This window comes from Wyeomyia smithii, chromosome 3, assembly GCF_029784165.1.
Source record: "Wyeomyia smithii strain HCP4-BCI-WySm-NY-G18 chromosome 3, ASM2978416v1, whole genome shotgun sequence".
Taxonomy (NCBI): domain Eukaryota; kingdom Metazoa; phylum Arthropoda; class Insecta; order Diptera; family Culicidae; genus Wyeomyia; species Wyeomyia smithii.
Genome location: NC_073696.1, coordinates 57,010,119 through 57,024,913, shown reverse-complemented (window position 1 = coordinate 57,024,913; position 14,795 = coordinate 57,010,119). Strand labels below are relative to the sequence as shown.

The 14,795-nt window shown below is 37.0% G+C and overlaps 1 protein-coding gene across 2 annotated transcripts in view; it reads left to right on the top strand.

Annotated features, from left to right (window-relative positions):
• The window catches only part of LOC129727817 (protein quick-to-court), a 59,712-nt gene that overhangs the window by 34,228 nt on the left and 10,689 nt on the right, over positions 1–14,795 (top strand). The window lies entirely within an intron of this gene.

The following is a 14,795-nucleotide window of genomic DNA, read 5'->3' as shown; positions in this document are numbered from 1 at the left end:
TTGGCCAGTTTGATCACTATATGTTTTTCAGATCATCAGAAATAGCGTGCGTTTAAAACCCTAACAAAAGTAATACGATACAGAACAAAATTTCCAACATTACTTGTTTTGAGACGCACTAAATTAAATTTCACAACCGCAAACACTCCACAAAAATGAATACTATTGCTAAATGCTGCATTTTATGGTTGAGTAGTAGCTCAAGCCTAAGCTCAAAAAATATTTAAGGATGAATTCTATTACTAGTTTATAGTAGCCTTAATGACCAAGAGATCAACGAAGACTCCTGGTTGGAGCCTAACATCTCTACGCAAAATATCAAAATTACTTACAAACCTTATCAGAACTATGTCAGCATATCAGCAATTTTTCAATTAAATCCAAACAGTGAAACAAGTAATTCAAGCATTATAAATTTCGGTTTTTTCACTTAACAGATTCACAAATTGAGATTTTTATCTCTAATAAAATATATTCTGCCACCCCTTATCATTTTCCATCGAATAAATCACAAAAAGTTGCACTTCATGTTTTTACATTGAAGTAATTAAAAAGTTTGAATCTGTTTTCGGGTTGCCTTTTCGAAAATATAGTATGGTGTAGTAAATGAACTTGTTCCGGAGAGTGCTCTACCGCAACATTCTTTCGTAGAACTCTGAGCACCATTGTCGAAAAAAAAACGTTCGTAAACGACAATATTATACCACATTAGTAAATCAGTTGGCTGTAAGTTTCCCCCGTAAACCCCATGGGCGAAGCAAATCAGATTGTTTTATTCATACTACCAACTGATTCCAAAAGTCTGCTCTCTAAACAGAGATGCGATGAATTCTGTATTTAGTTAGAGCACACATAATTTGGGGATCCCAACTTTCTTAGGATTACTGCATTTTTTCGGGTCAAATTTTTACATAATGTGAAAAGTTGGCTAAAGAAATACTGCTGCAATTGGACGCACAAAGTAGAGGAAATTGAGGGGCTTCTAATTTATGCGTTGAATGCAAACTATTTGACAGTCTTTCTCTAAGCCATCCATAAAAATCTGCATTATTTTGAATATTATATTTTAATCAAGTTGATCCTAGTACTTGCCAAGTTTGCTTTTTGCATATTTATCGGGTAATTTAATTCCTCCAAAATGTAATTTATTCTGTAGACAATTTGGCATCTTTTCCCAAAAGATGTATTGTTGAAACAATCTAATCGTCTAATGGGGCCAACCATTAGTCCGGCCTGTTCATTATCTCTACAAGCACCATCTTGATATCTCTTCAGATAGTTTACTTAATCACGACAAGATTAGCTACAAGACCAAAGTTCCAATTATACCATATCCATTTCCATTTTGTCCCGCAAACTGGATCCCAACTTCCACGATTTTCATTCGCATCGGAAAAAGGTAGCTGCAATTCGCACCACTGAAAAACAATCGGCTAGCCTAGCCGGTTAATTGCCGTTGCGTAATTATATACCGTATAATTCGTGGAAAAATCATAAATAACGGTCAAAACAAAACAATTGCATGCCATATTTTCCGCCAAACCAGTGGAAAATGATACCGGACGTTAAAATAAATGATGTGAAAAAAGGCAAACGCAATGAGCAAATTCCGTTTCACCGTCCGGCGCGAAATGATCGGATTATTAGCGGACTGCTGGCCACGTTCACTGTCGTGAACGGATTGTAGCTTTGATAACCGCATAACATCTTCGGTAACGCAAATACCGACTGCAATAAACTACGGCCAAAATGTTTGTGCTTCGTAGTCGAATTAAAATGTCTGTGACACTGCCGCCAGTACGCGATCGTTATTTGGTGGTGGTACGGAGCCTCTCGAGACATCAAATGTAAATTTACCCAGCCATTAAGTCTTTCCGAAATACTTTCACTTGGGGCCGATTCGCATGTTGTTGGGCAACGTAAGAGCATTCTCGGCTGACTGATTTTTACTTCGTTGCACAAACAACCACCCTAGCAGGCCCATACTGTCAGAAGAAAATAGAAAAGCAAACGTAGCTACATCGGTTATTGCTAGCAGAAAATCGACCCAATTTTCACCACTCTTTGGTCCTCAGCGGAATCGGCCACATGCTTTCGGGGATATTGTTGAAGTTAAGTGAAATATCATTTTCTGTCTACTGCTGGGCTGCCCTTGGCATACTGCCCATAATCGCATATTTGTAACATTTGCAAAATTGGTTGTTCGAGCAATTCGCACTTTTATATTTTGACCTTAAATGCATTGTTACTAATATATTCTCGCAAATAGACACTTTAACTAAACTTAGTATCATGAAGAAAGCACTACTTTACACTATGTATACATTGAATATTACTTTTGAAGTCAAATTGGTTGAAATTTTTGCAATGATACATTTATGCCGTCACTTTCAAGCTACTTTTGGAATATATCACATGGAAAAAGAAGTTTTTCATGTATTCAACAAGCATGAGCTGAACATCAGAAACGGATCACCGGTGGTTGGTTACCGGACCAGAATAACTTCCGAGTTCCAAAGGATGCAGATGTGGATTTGGATGGAAACTTTTTCGACAAAAAAGTTGAAAAAGTTAAGCAGTGTGACAATTATGCGGTTATTTACGCTATGTGACAAAACAACTTGGTATTTTTTACGACTTTTTTCACACAAACATAAGCATATTTTTCCAGATGTAAAAAGTACATGCTATTCTAAGCATTTCCCAATAAAAAGCACGAAATCCCTAAAATGTCGAATGTTACAATTATGCGATCACAGGCAGCATATGTGTCACCCAGTTTATCTTAACATGTATATAGTATATCTGATGGTATTTTTTGTTTGTTACCGTTAGATTTGTTAGATAATTCAATTTATGTTATTTATTGAGACGAGAACACTTTACAAGTTTCCGGAAAATATTTATCACCATTAAAATTACCATGATATTGCACAGACCCTCTAATCTTCATGCAACTTTGATGAAAATCTTTGAATTTTGAATTGGATTTTTTATTCAATGATAAGGTCATGAAAAATGACTTGATTGAAAGCAATAAAGATAGGTTAGAGTCTTTTAAAAGACATGAGTGACATTAAGTTCTATATGTATTAACAGTTGTGATTTTCACAAAAAGATATTTTTGATGAAATGATATCAAAATTTTCTTTGAACATTCGTTCTGGCAAACGTTTTGATTGACAGCCAAACCACTAGACTGTAGCCATGATTCAAACCAAAAGTTCTCTTTTGTTTATTACTTCGGTCGGTCTTCAGTACTACCTTTATTGCGAACTGCGAACAGTCGAAACCGGAAGATTTGCGGTTTTAAAATGGTTTACCATGGTCTTTTTTGCCTAGATTTTTGTACAGTTTATAGATCTGTACAAAGCACTTGCGCAGTGCTTCTTGTTTCGACGCCATTTAGAACAGATCTGACACAACATGCATAAACAAAGCAAAAAAATACTGGCATTAGAGGAAAAGGAGAGCTAACATTTTCATTAAGGTGGCAGTGGAATGGATCATGTCAAATTTCGAAAACCGACCATGCACATTTTGTTTATTGGCCAAAAAAATCATATGTGCAAAATTTCAGCTTAATCGGACACGATGTTGGGGTGCCTCAAAGCGCTTAAAGTTGCGATTTTTAGGCCCACGAAAATCTACTAAGGGGGAGTATATAAAATTAGAAAAATAGAAATTTTTTTACGGTTCCAAATGACTCCAGATCTAATGTTATGCGAAAAAAAAATTGACCAAAAATTGACCTTCTGGGACTTAACCGTTTTCTGGGCAACCGAAGAATTTATTATGAAATAATAATGTGAAATAATAAAATTAATTTTTCAATGGAATATTAAAGAATAAAATGAGAATGAATGTGATTTAACCTTCATCCCCTCCTTGTGTAGAAAACGACACAAATGAATTTTGTTTCGATTAATTTTCGAAAACTTCTCGATCCATTTTAACGAAATTTTTTGACAATTCCTAAACCACAGCTGGCCTAATAAGCCAGTCGTCGTAGGTTCGAGTCTTGGATCGAGAGAGACTATTGCTGTCAGTAGGATCGTAACGCTAGCCCCGTACCAAGGCTTTGGTTTGCTAAATTTTCTATGGAAAATAATTATATTAGTTTACTTGCAAGAAAATTCTACGGCTTTGCGAGCGGCCTCCCGGCAGTTAACCGGAACATTCTCCATGGCGGACGAAAACATGCGTGTAAGCGTTTTTGAGTTTTTTCTTCGTTTTATTTATTAATTCTTGCTCAGTTTTCTTGACAAAATTTTAGAGTAGATCTTATGCTACGGTTTACCCAGAAATTCTCGATGCGATGCAGCTGGGGAACCAAGGGCGGGTTTTTCGACTTTGATACCACATCGATATTCAGTCGCTCAATCTCCTCCAATGACCGCTTCGAGTGGTCCGACGCTAGATCCAGCCGTAACACCGCGTCTTCGTCCTTATGGTATTTCTCGATGAACGGCGCAACTTCCGACAGGCACTTCGTACTATGAATTTCCGAGTTCACAGCCAGTCCAGAGCGAAATAAGAGCGACTTTGACATCCCCTTCTCCCTGATTGTCAGACACAGCAACATCTTCTCGGGGAACTTGTTGTGTGTGGAATGAACTGCACCTCGAAGTTCACTTTCTTCGTGGAGGAAGTAAAATACGAAGTGCCTTGCCAGTCGTTTCCATCCAGGGTGAGATAGGTCTTGTCGTCCATCACGACCGCAACGTCGCGATTCTCCGGGATAATCGACTTGACCATCTTATTCAGTCGCTACCGCTGCGTCATTGCCTGCAGCTCCGTGACCAGCAGACGGGACTGCCGCTTCCTGACATGTATGTCCATGTTCGCAGGTGCTTTTTCACTATTTGACCGGTTCCACTGACCTCCCGGCCAAGCGCACGCAGCGCTGTAGCCACTTTTACTTTGGAGTCACGGTTAGAGTTCGATTGATAGAGCTGTTAATTTTTTTCAGCTGACTCATGGCTTCCCGATCAGAAAGAAAAAACAAAAATGTAACAGAAGCTGTTAGTTTGTTACGGGAAAAACCTTACAGGCTGTGTCTTCAATTTGATTCCGTTAGGTGTCGAAATAACAGAAATTATGACAGAAATGATTCTACTAGTATCAAACACATATCAAAATTTGTTACTAATGTATCAGCTTTCTAACAAAATAAGATAGTATATAGAACAGTATAATAACAAACATTGTTAGAAACAACAGGTTTTGATAAAAACGAAGAATTAGTTAGACTTGTTTCAGAACTACTTCATTTCAGGTTTTGTTATAATAACTCATTCAGATTCAATTTTGTTATCAAAATTATATGGAAAAATACAAAATTGTATCAAAATATGTTATTTGTATCTCGCGTTGATAGAATTTTGTAATTTTTCAGTTATGCTCTTCTGATCGGGTTACTATAATTAATGCTGCATGAGTAGTTTCATCAGTGCGCGTGAAGGTAATCCCATGAAAAATCGGCAATGACACTGGACGACAAAAGCAAAAAAAAGTTGTCCTGAAGCTCAAACAAGTTACTCTGAAAAGATTATAGTCTTTCAACCATTCCTGTGAATTGTGATACCCCGAGTAAGTGCAGAAGTGTGTCAGAAGGCAGCAGGGTAATTGCTCGCCGCACTAGTCGCATTTACGTTTGCTTACGGATAAACTCATTCAAGTCTCTGAAAAAGTTATCTGTGCTAGGGGCACCAAAATACACAGGAATGGTTAAAAAGCTATAATCTTTCATTTTTCCCATTCTAGGGCAAAACCTACTTTCTTTAGTTTGATCAACACCAAATCTTTTTATTTTTTAAAGTAGACTACTTCTCTCAGGAACTTCGGCTTCATAGGAATGTGAAATAAATATCTAGAAACGAAAAACAGGGAAAAATATATTCAATTTTAAGCCTTGTTGAAGGAAAATTTCGACCTCTGAAAGGTCACTCAATGCTTGCTTTCTCTAACACGGTCGACTGAATTTTATACCTAGTAATTTGGGAATGCACTCTATTGGGTTATATGAGAGCCTATCTCTGCTCAAATCAATCGTATTATTAGTAGATGATGACTAAGATGGTCATAACTTAGTAGCAGCTAGTAGCAGCAGCGGTAGTGGCAGCAGCGTCAGTGGTAGGTGCAGCGGCACTTCCTCGTTTAAAAATCTCTTTTAAAAGGAAGCGGCAGCACCAGCTCTAGGTGCGTCAGCCGGCACTTTCCCCAATGAAAAGCTGCCGTATTTAGACAACAAACAAACCTTCTGGGATACTGGTAATCAAAATCAGTGTGTTTTCAAATTCTCAGTGCGAAAACAGCTCTCTACTGTATTAACAGAAGAATGCCTTATTCCCATTGTGGGGGTAGCACAGAGAAGCGATTTTAGAATCATATTTGATATTAAATTAGACAATGAATTGACCATTTGAGGATAAATTAAATACTCGATTGAAGAATTTATATTATCCGGTACCAGCAGCGGGGCACTTTCTTTAAAAAAAAGCTGGCTTTGTGCGGTAGCAGCACCACCATCGGTAGGTGCATTGACCAGCACTTCATCCAGTGAAAAGCTCTGCCTTATTTTGGCAACACACCAGGGGCGACTCGTGGCTTTTGATTCGGCCTGTTCAACTACAAATTCTAAAAATCGCAGTTAGAGGAAGTTTTCACAATCATGTCCGCGTAATCACTCAAGTTATTTTATTTGTTACTATTTGAAAGTGAAACTAAACACCAATAAAATATGAATATAAATTTGCGTTTGAAATATATTTTTTGCCTGGCGTCCCCGTGTGCAATGCACAGGTTGCCCCTATGGTAGAGTCGCCCCTGCAACACACGAACCTAACCTCAAAGTTTTATAGACGAAAGCCAGAATCCAGAGTCACCTCAATCAGTCGCTATATAGGATAACAATATGAAAAATATGGTTAAACTTTACGCTCGTGATTCGAAGGAAACAGTCAGAAAAACCAATAAAAATTAACAACTTGGCAGGATTGTGGATAAGCCCGGATTTAAGAAGAGGAAACGGGGACAAATGCCCGGATCTCCCTGGTCCTAGGCCAGATATGTAACCACTACTTGAAAGCATAACAGATGGGAAGACAAAGTGAAGACCTTTTTCGCTCGTCACTTTCCAACGTAGCGTGATGTCATTTCATAATGTGCAAATATCCTACCTCTAAATGTTTCAAAGAAAAGGGCCCCACGAAAATATGGCCCTGGTTGTGGGTCTAATTTTATTCGCAATAAGGACATGCTGCTTCACTATTGTCTGTTGTGGTCACATTGATACGAAAAACTGAAAAAAAAAATAATTGGATAAATTTATTACTTGTATTTTGATGTGTATATTTCTAACTGCACTGCCTTTTACTCCTATTTACGTTGTAGTGATTTCAATTTCGACTTAAATAAATTTTATTCGCCCGTTCGAACGCTGAAGAATAATTTACTTGAATTTTAAAAATTTAGATATGCGATATGTTTAGAATTCCTCAATCAAAAAAATAGAAAAGTCTACATAAAATCTGATGGTGATATTTTCTATTATTACTGTGAGAGTCTATGTAAATTTGAACAATTATTTGAATCATAAAACTAAATGAAGCAATCTTAATATCCCATTATTCATACATTCACAAATCAATCGACCAAACGATGTAAATCAAGTTAATATCATCTTCGTTGCAACTGGAGTGCATTTTCTCTGTACCAATATCTAATACGAGAACAACGATTACCGCAATATAACACGGTTTCGATGCATTTAAGCAATCCCTCGTCACCTTCACTAACTTTACTAGCTTGCATTCATTCATCAATCAAGTGAAAACACTTTCGGTACACGGGTAAACACCGCTCGCGTGCTTTCGTTTTCCACTAATCCTCTGTACGTTTAGTGAGTGATCTACTTATGTATGCAGTTATTTCAAACACTTGTCATTTTCGGTTGGCCGCCACGCTTTTCCTTCGTTTTTTTTCATGCAGATGTTAGATAGATCGCTCCTAGACGAGCCGAGCTGGGCGTGATTTCCCTATCGCTAAAGTGCCTTTTTTACGATGCTTTATCGTGGGGGGTTATTGAAAAGCATCAGTAGGTCTATCTCGTGTGGATAGTGTTGATGTTTATTTTTTTTCCTTCAACTATTTTTTTTATTTTTTGCTTGTTCGGCATTCATGGAAACTAAATCTACTACAGATCTAGTACATATTTATTTACCACCGCAGACGATTGCAGGACCATGAAACTGTTTTTGCCTGCTATTAGGGATGTTCATTAAGTTTGTTTGACTATGTTTATTAGAAACCCAAGTTTTAGGAGATTCGTAATTGAATACACATTTTATTGATTTTGAACTATAAAAATTTCCATTACGACTAGTTTTTACAGTTGGAAATAAATGATTGCTTGTGTGTTAATCTTAACGCTGGTGAAATGCTCATCCCAACGTAATCATAGCTAATCGAGCGCAGCTAAGTAGATGTACAAGACCGAATCACTAGCTCTCTCGCTAGTTCACCTGTAGTACCACCCACTCATTGCAACACATTCCTTTCCCCGGGGGCCCTTCTCAGTAATTTGGATTGTGATACCCAGAAGAAGCTGGCACCCAAGTTAGGCATCATTATGATACTGCACCTGCAGTAAACCTGACGTCGTCGGTCGCGTCCGGGCGAATTTTCGGATTCGTACCGCTCAACCGTTTCCCAAAAGCAGTTTCGATTACGCGACCTCTTGGATTGTTTTCGATCGTACCATCGCTTTCGGCTCAACTTAAAAGCGAATTTGTGCGCGATTTCGCTGAGAACTTTGAGTGTTTCGAAGCGTGACCGCGCTAACCTCATCGATCGTCCTCCGGTCGGACGTTGCAACGGTGCGAAGTCTCACGGTGCCAGTATCAAGTGCTATAGCATTGCGCTAGCATGTGCTACCGAACGCAACCACCGTGGCCCCAGGGTTGATCCCTGTGGGTGGCTTAGTGTTGAAAGCACATTTCAGTGCCGAAATTTTCGATTTGTAAAGCGAAATTTCATCTAATTGAGCGAAAAAGGATGTTCAAGTGAAATCGATAAGGATTCAGTTGCAATCATTAAAACAGAAAAGAAGCAAGTGACTTTTAAAAGTGTTCACAAAAATTAGGTTTACTTTTTGAAACGAAAAGTTTACGCGTAGTTTTTCATTGAAATTGACAATCCACGTTGAGACTGTGTGTGAACGTGATTCTGTGTATGAAAACACAAGTACAAAAGATGTTAAACTATACAGGTCTTTTCCTAATCGCTCGATTAACTTCCGAAACTGAAAGGAAGTTTACTTACTGAGTGAATTTATTGGAAGGAGTGAGAGATTATAGTTTTCTTTTTGAATTAAAGCGACGATGAATGACAATAGGAAATATGAGGGTAGGTTGAAAATACCTTAAGTCTTTACGATGATTCAACACAATCAACATGTTTTCAACACAATCCATTCGCCATAGCTTTATTCAAGCTTTCATTATCCTTTCATTCTGTTCACACTGAAGTGATTGCACTTGTGAATTCATTCATTCATTCTTTCATGCTATTTATAAAAGCTTTTTTTTCCTTTCAAACAAGTACCAAGTCCCCATATGTTTTCAATTAGGTTCTGGTCTGGGGAACACGATGGTCATTTCAACATCTGAACATAAAACCGTTCAGATGTTGAAGTGGCCACGGCAACAAGCGATGATTATTCGACTTTTGTAACCACGAGTGGATCCATTGTTTTGATTTAATTTTTTTTTTCATGGCTCTGCGCAAATGAAAGTGAATGATGTCAATGCAACTTTTTATACTGCTGGTTGTTTATTCAGCTGGAGGTAATAAAATTATCCTAAATCTTAGTTGAATCATTCTAATTTGAATTTATATTTAAAACTCGGTATGATCTGATCTACAGTAAATTAAAAAAAATCGATGCTCTCTCCTTGCATGCATAGTTTTCTTTTCAGTTAATTTTTTTTTTCAGCTCATTTCTTTAAGCTATAACTACATTTTCCCATCCCCTTGTTCAATTTATATTTAATTTTGTTACCCCTTGCTTTAGTTTTATTTGAATTATTGAAATTAAATGCAGTCTCCTGTGTATTGAGACGAAATACTCGGAATGAGTGAAGTGAAATTCGAACAGAAGTATATCGATTTGCTCACTATCTTCCTCTGTGTCAGCAATAGTTTTAGGATTATAAGACTGATTAAGGGAACTTGAACAAAAATCAATTAAATTTCACAATCGAGGGACACTATTTCAATCACCCCGAACCTATTTTAAACAGTTGCATCTGTTTTGCAGAGGATTTTCTCCAGCACCCAAATGGCCCCTGAATGGCTTCAGTTTTAGTTTAATTTTTTTGATGGCTATTCAAAGATTTTTCTCTGTTGAACGGTATTTTATGTATTCGTAAGGCAGCTAATTAGACAAAGTTTTCGTTCTCGTAATGAAATATGTAGATGATAATCGAAATTCAGGAGTTCGAGGCCCGTTTTCTCCGACTGATTGGAATAGGCCCCACTGCTTAAGCCATTTTACTACCATATTCCGACTTGAGACATAGACGAACTGACGTACCACGAAATTTATTTTCGTGGATCAAACTAACAGTCAGCTAGAATAAGTTTCAGTTACGCGGAATATTCCCGCCGCAGCGGTGGTGGCGCAGATGTGCTTTTTTCCTTTCCCTTTGAACTCAGTTGACAGTTGTCGCGCGCCTTGCTGCCAGAATCAGCAAATAAGGGATATGGTTGCTAGAAATGCTGAAAGTTTAAGTCTTTCGGAATGTGTCCAGTCCAGTAAGTTAATCGGAACCACATTTTTTTTGACTCTTGCATGGAGTGGTACGTCTGTTGGCAGTGATTAAGGGGCTATATACGTTTTTGCTCACAAATAAGAGCGATCGAAATTTTGTGTGTAGTATTAAAATCATTGTTTTCTGCTAGTATAATTTATCACACTAAAAGAAATGTTTGTTTTCCATTTCTCTATAAAATTTATAAGTCATTGGTGAAGCCATATCCCTTAAACTCTTTTTTTAGAGACTTTGCGGTGATTACAATGGAAATCCAGTAGACGGAAGCTAAAATCTTCAAACCCGAAAAATATTTCTTCAAAAGTTATGCCAGTCAATGCACTCTAGTTCTATAAAGATATTTTTTTTTCTGCATACTGGAGTTTGGAGCGCTAAAAGTTGTAATAAAAAATTGTTTCCAACGAAACAAAACTGTATGCATAAGTGATTACCGTTATCGTTAATAGGGAACATTTGAAAAAAATTATGCAGCTCAATCTTTCTATTCATTTATAGTTTTGAAGAAATAAAATTAAAATAAAACACATATCAAGAGATCATGTTGACATTGTTTGTGTCATCGAAAAATAGAGCTAGTTAAAAATAATTAAACGCGTTCAGTCGGCTGAAAGTCCCGATAACACACAAGCCGTAGATATACAGGGTGTTACTATGAAAACGATACAAACATTTGAATGACTCTTTTCGCATAATTATTTCTGATAAAAAAAAGTTTACGTTAAAGGCTGTTTTGGACAAGCAGAATCATCGTGTGAATGGGTGTGTCTTCGTGATATTTCAGCCGATAAAAGAGAAATGGAATGTTTCCAGAATGCTTCAGCTGTGATGGTTTGAGGAGCAATATCCAACAGAGGAAAGTTGCCACTCTTATTCGTCGACGGGGCCCAAAGCTGCAAAAACGTGATAGAAATCATTTTGAAATTTTTAGAGCCGCAGTGTCTTCAGCAAAGTTGTTTTATTAATTATTCTCCACATTGAAGAAATTTCAATTTTTTTAATTAATCCACTTAATACTGAGAAACAAATTTTACTTGTCTCATTTTGGAATAAAAAACCGCTTTGTTCGGCAAAGTTGTAGCACATTTTAAAAGAAACAAGTTTGTTGGAGACTTCATGCTTCTGTGTACCTATGCAAATGGACTTTTATAGCGTTCTCTAGAGATTGCCCCAAAAAATCAATTGTTTCCAGTTTAACGTTTTATTGTGATTTTCTACAAATTTTGTGTCTTCAGCAAAGTTGTTTTATAATGTATTCTCCATTTAATAAAAGTTACAATTTTGTGATAAATTGACCTTAAGTTGAGAAACGATTTTTACTTTTTTAATTTTTGTAAATGAAAATTAAGTTGTTCAGCAAAGTTGTAGCACATTTCATAGGAAACAACTTTGTCTAAGACACCATGCTTCTATCTGCCAGCTAAAGTGAACTACTGTGCAATTTTTTTAAGAATGCTCCGTGATATCTCTTTTTTCCATATAACTTTTTATTGTAATTGTGATCAACGCTCTACGATGTTGTTAACTATAATAAAACACACAAGTTTACCAAAGAAAGTTCATTTTTATCTCTAATATACATTTAGTTATTGAAAATTTTTATTAAGATAATGCAGATGTCTACAAATAGAAAATGCAAGAGACAGCGAGAGACAAATGCCTATATCTGGATTGAATGAAGGTCTACCTATACTTCAATGGAAAAAGATGTTGTCTGCTGTTATTTGCAGATTTCATAAATATCTGTTAGTAAATCAGTGCATTGTTTCAATAAAATCGTCAATAACCAAAGAAATATGAGAGATTAAAATATACTTTCTTTGATGAAATTGTTTATTTTGTTTATAGAAAACAACGTTGTCGAACATTGAAAAGCCGTGGAAAATCAATAATTAATGTTGTGTTGAAAAAAGTGATATTTAGCGGCTATCTAAAGAAAACTCCACAAAAGTCCATTTAAATACGCAGATAGAAGTATGATGTCTTCGACAAAGTTGTTTTTTACAATATTTTCTGCAATTTTACCGAACAAAGTGAATTTTTATATGCAAAAATGAAATGTTTCTCAATATTCGGTTGATTAATCATAAAATTGAAACATGGAGAATAATTAATGGACCAACTTTACTGAAGACACTACGGTTCTAAAATCAATTTGTTTAGGTCAAAATAATTCCGATCACGTTTTAGCAGCTTTGGAAACAGTAGTGTGCGGGGATGTGAAACTTAATAAAGAATACTATTCACAACACGTCATTAAAGACCATTTGTTGCCTTGAGCTAAGAAACTATTTGAAGAAGAAAGTTTCTGCTTTCAACAAGATTAAGCGCCAGCGCATAGTGCATTGCTTGTTCAAAAGTGGTGCAAAAAAAATTACCGTGTTTCATCAACACCTCTGAATGGCCCATATTTTTTCCCAATTCAAATTTATTGAATTTTGATATTTGGGGATACATGCCTCAAAAGTTGGGTGAAGAAAAACACGTGAATTTTAACACTTTGGCTTGTTTGATGAAAATTTAGGATAAAATGCCAATCGAAGTCATGCGTACGACTTGTGACAATTTTGAGAAGCGTTTGCGGGCCGTAATCTATTGCAAAGGCTATAGATTTGAACTGATTCAATTGTAATTTTACACCTCTACCATGATAATAAAAAAGAACCAGAGAAGAAATATTCATTTGTTTTCATTTTATGGTATTAATAAAGTGTATCACTTTCACGGTGACACCCTGTGTCTAACACGTTACAATCGCTAATCTTCTGTGTGTGAAGAAACACTCGCTTACAGTCACAAACAGAACCCTCGCAAGGCATTGTGTGTTGTAGACCGGTGTGTTAGAAACGCACAGTACATGGTGATACGATATTGAACTCAGAAAACGTACCTTTTCTGTAGTTTAACTAAGGGATGTTATCGAAAAATAAACGCACCAGACAAAAGTGTTCGCCAAAAATTTATTTAAGTCGGATTTTCTTGAAACTTTCAGGGAATGAATTATTAAAACTCCAACTCTTCCTTAAATACCTTGGACGATTTTCGAACTTTGGCCTTCATTGTGGCCTAAAGTCTTTTTACCGGACGAATCTCTGGTGAATTTGACGGGTTGACCGTTTCTGGTACAAAATCAACGCTATTGTTCCTGTACCAATCCAACGTCGATCGCGCGTATGCCAGGTTCGGCCTCCATGGGATCGCAGGAATTACGCAACAGACGCTTCTGGAGGCACTCGGTGCGGAAAATTTCGCTGTTGATGGTTCCCGTTGTGATGAATGGTTTACTCAGTTTACCGTATTGGCCTGCCAGAACAAGTATTCGTCCACTTTTTTCTTCCTTATATCTTCCGGAACATCAGACATTAACCACTCTCGGTACAGCTTCCTAGCGCGGGATTTAGCCGCCGTGTTTTGTTGATCACTCCCCGGTTCGGACCATGAATACACAAAGCCCTCCTCGTTTCATGGTTTGCTGAACGAATCAGGCGGAAAACTTTGCCTTCAGAGCCGCGTCGAGAATCAGAAGGTTCGGATTACGCTTGAAATAATCCAACACCTTTCGATCCTTCACAGGGTCTTCGATTTTCTTCCACTTCTAGCACGGTCGTCTGGATTTTACCAACGGAGACACAGTTTTATGGATGATTCCCAGTTATTTTCCGATCCATCTCATGATCGCAGTCGGATTTTCTAAGACGGTGCGTGATTTTTTTTGGCGATTTTCTTCTTGCTTCGATGACATCTCAATAACCACTGAACCGACTGTTATGAAAGTTTGCACATGTAAATAATATACTTCAAACTAGTTATACCCAGCTTTTAATCAATTTTTACCCACGGACAAAATAGTTACATGTGGATAGAATACATCGCCTACTTTGCAAATCCATAAAATGCAATCGTAAGATGAAAAATGAAATTCATTCGTAAACCAAATTATAAAGCTTGCTTGCTTACTTGGAT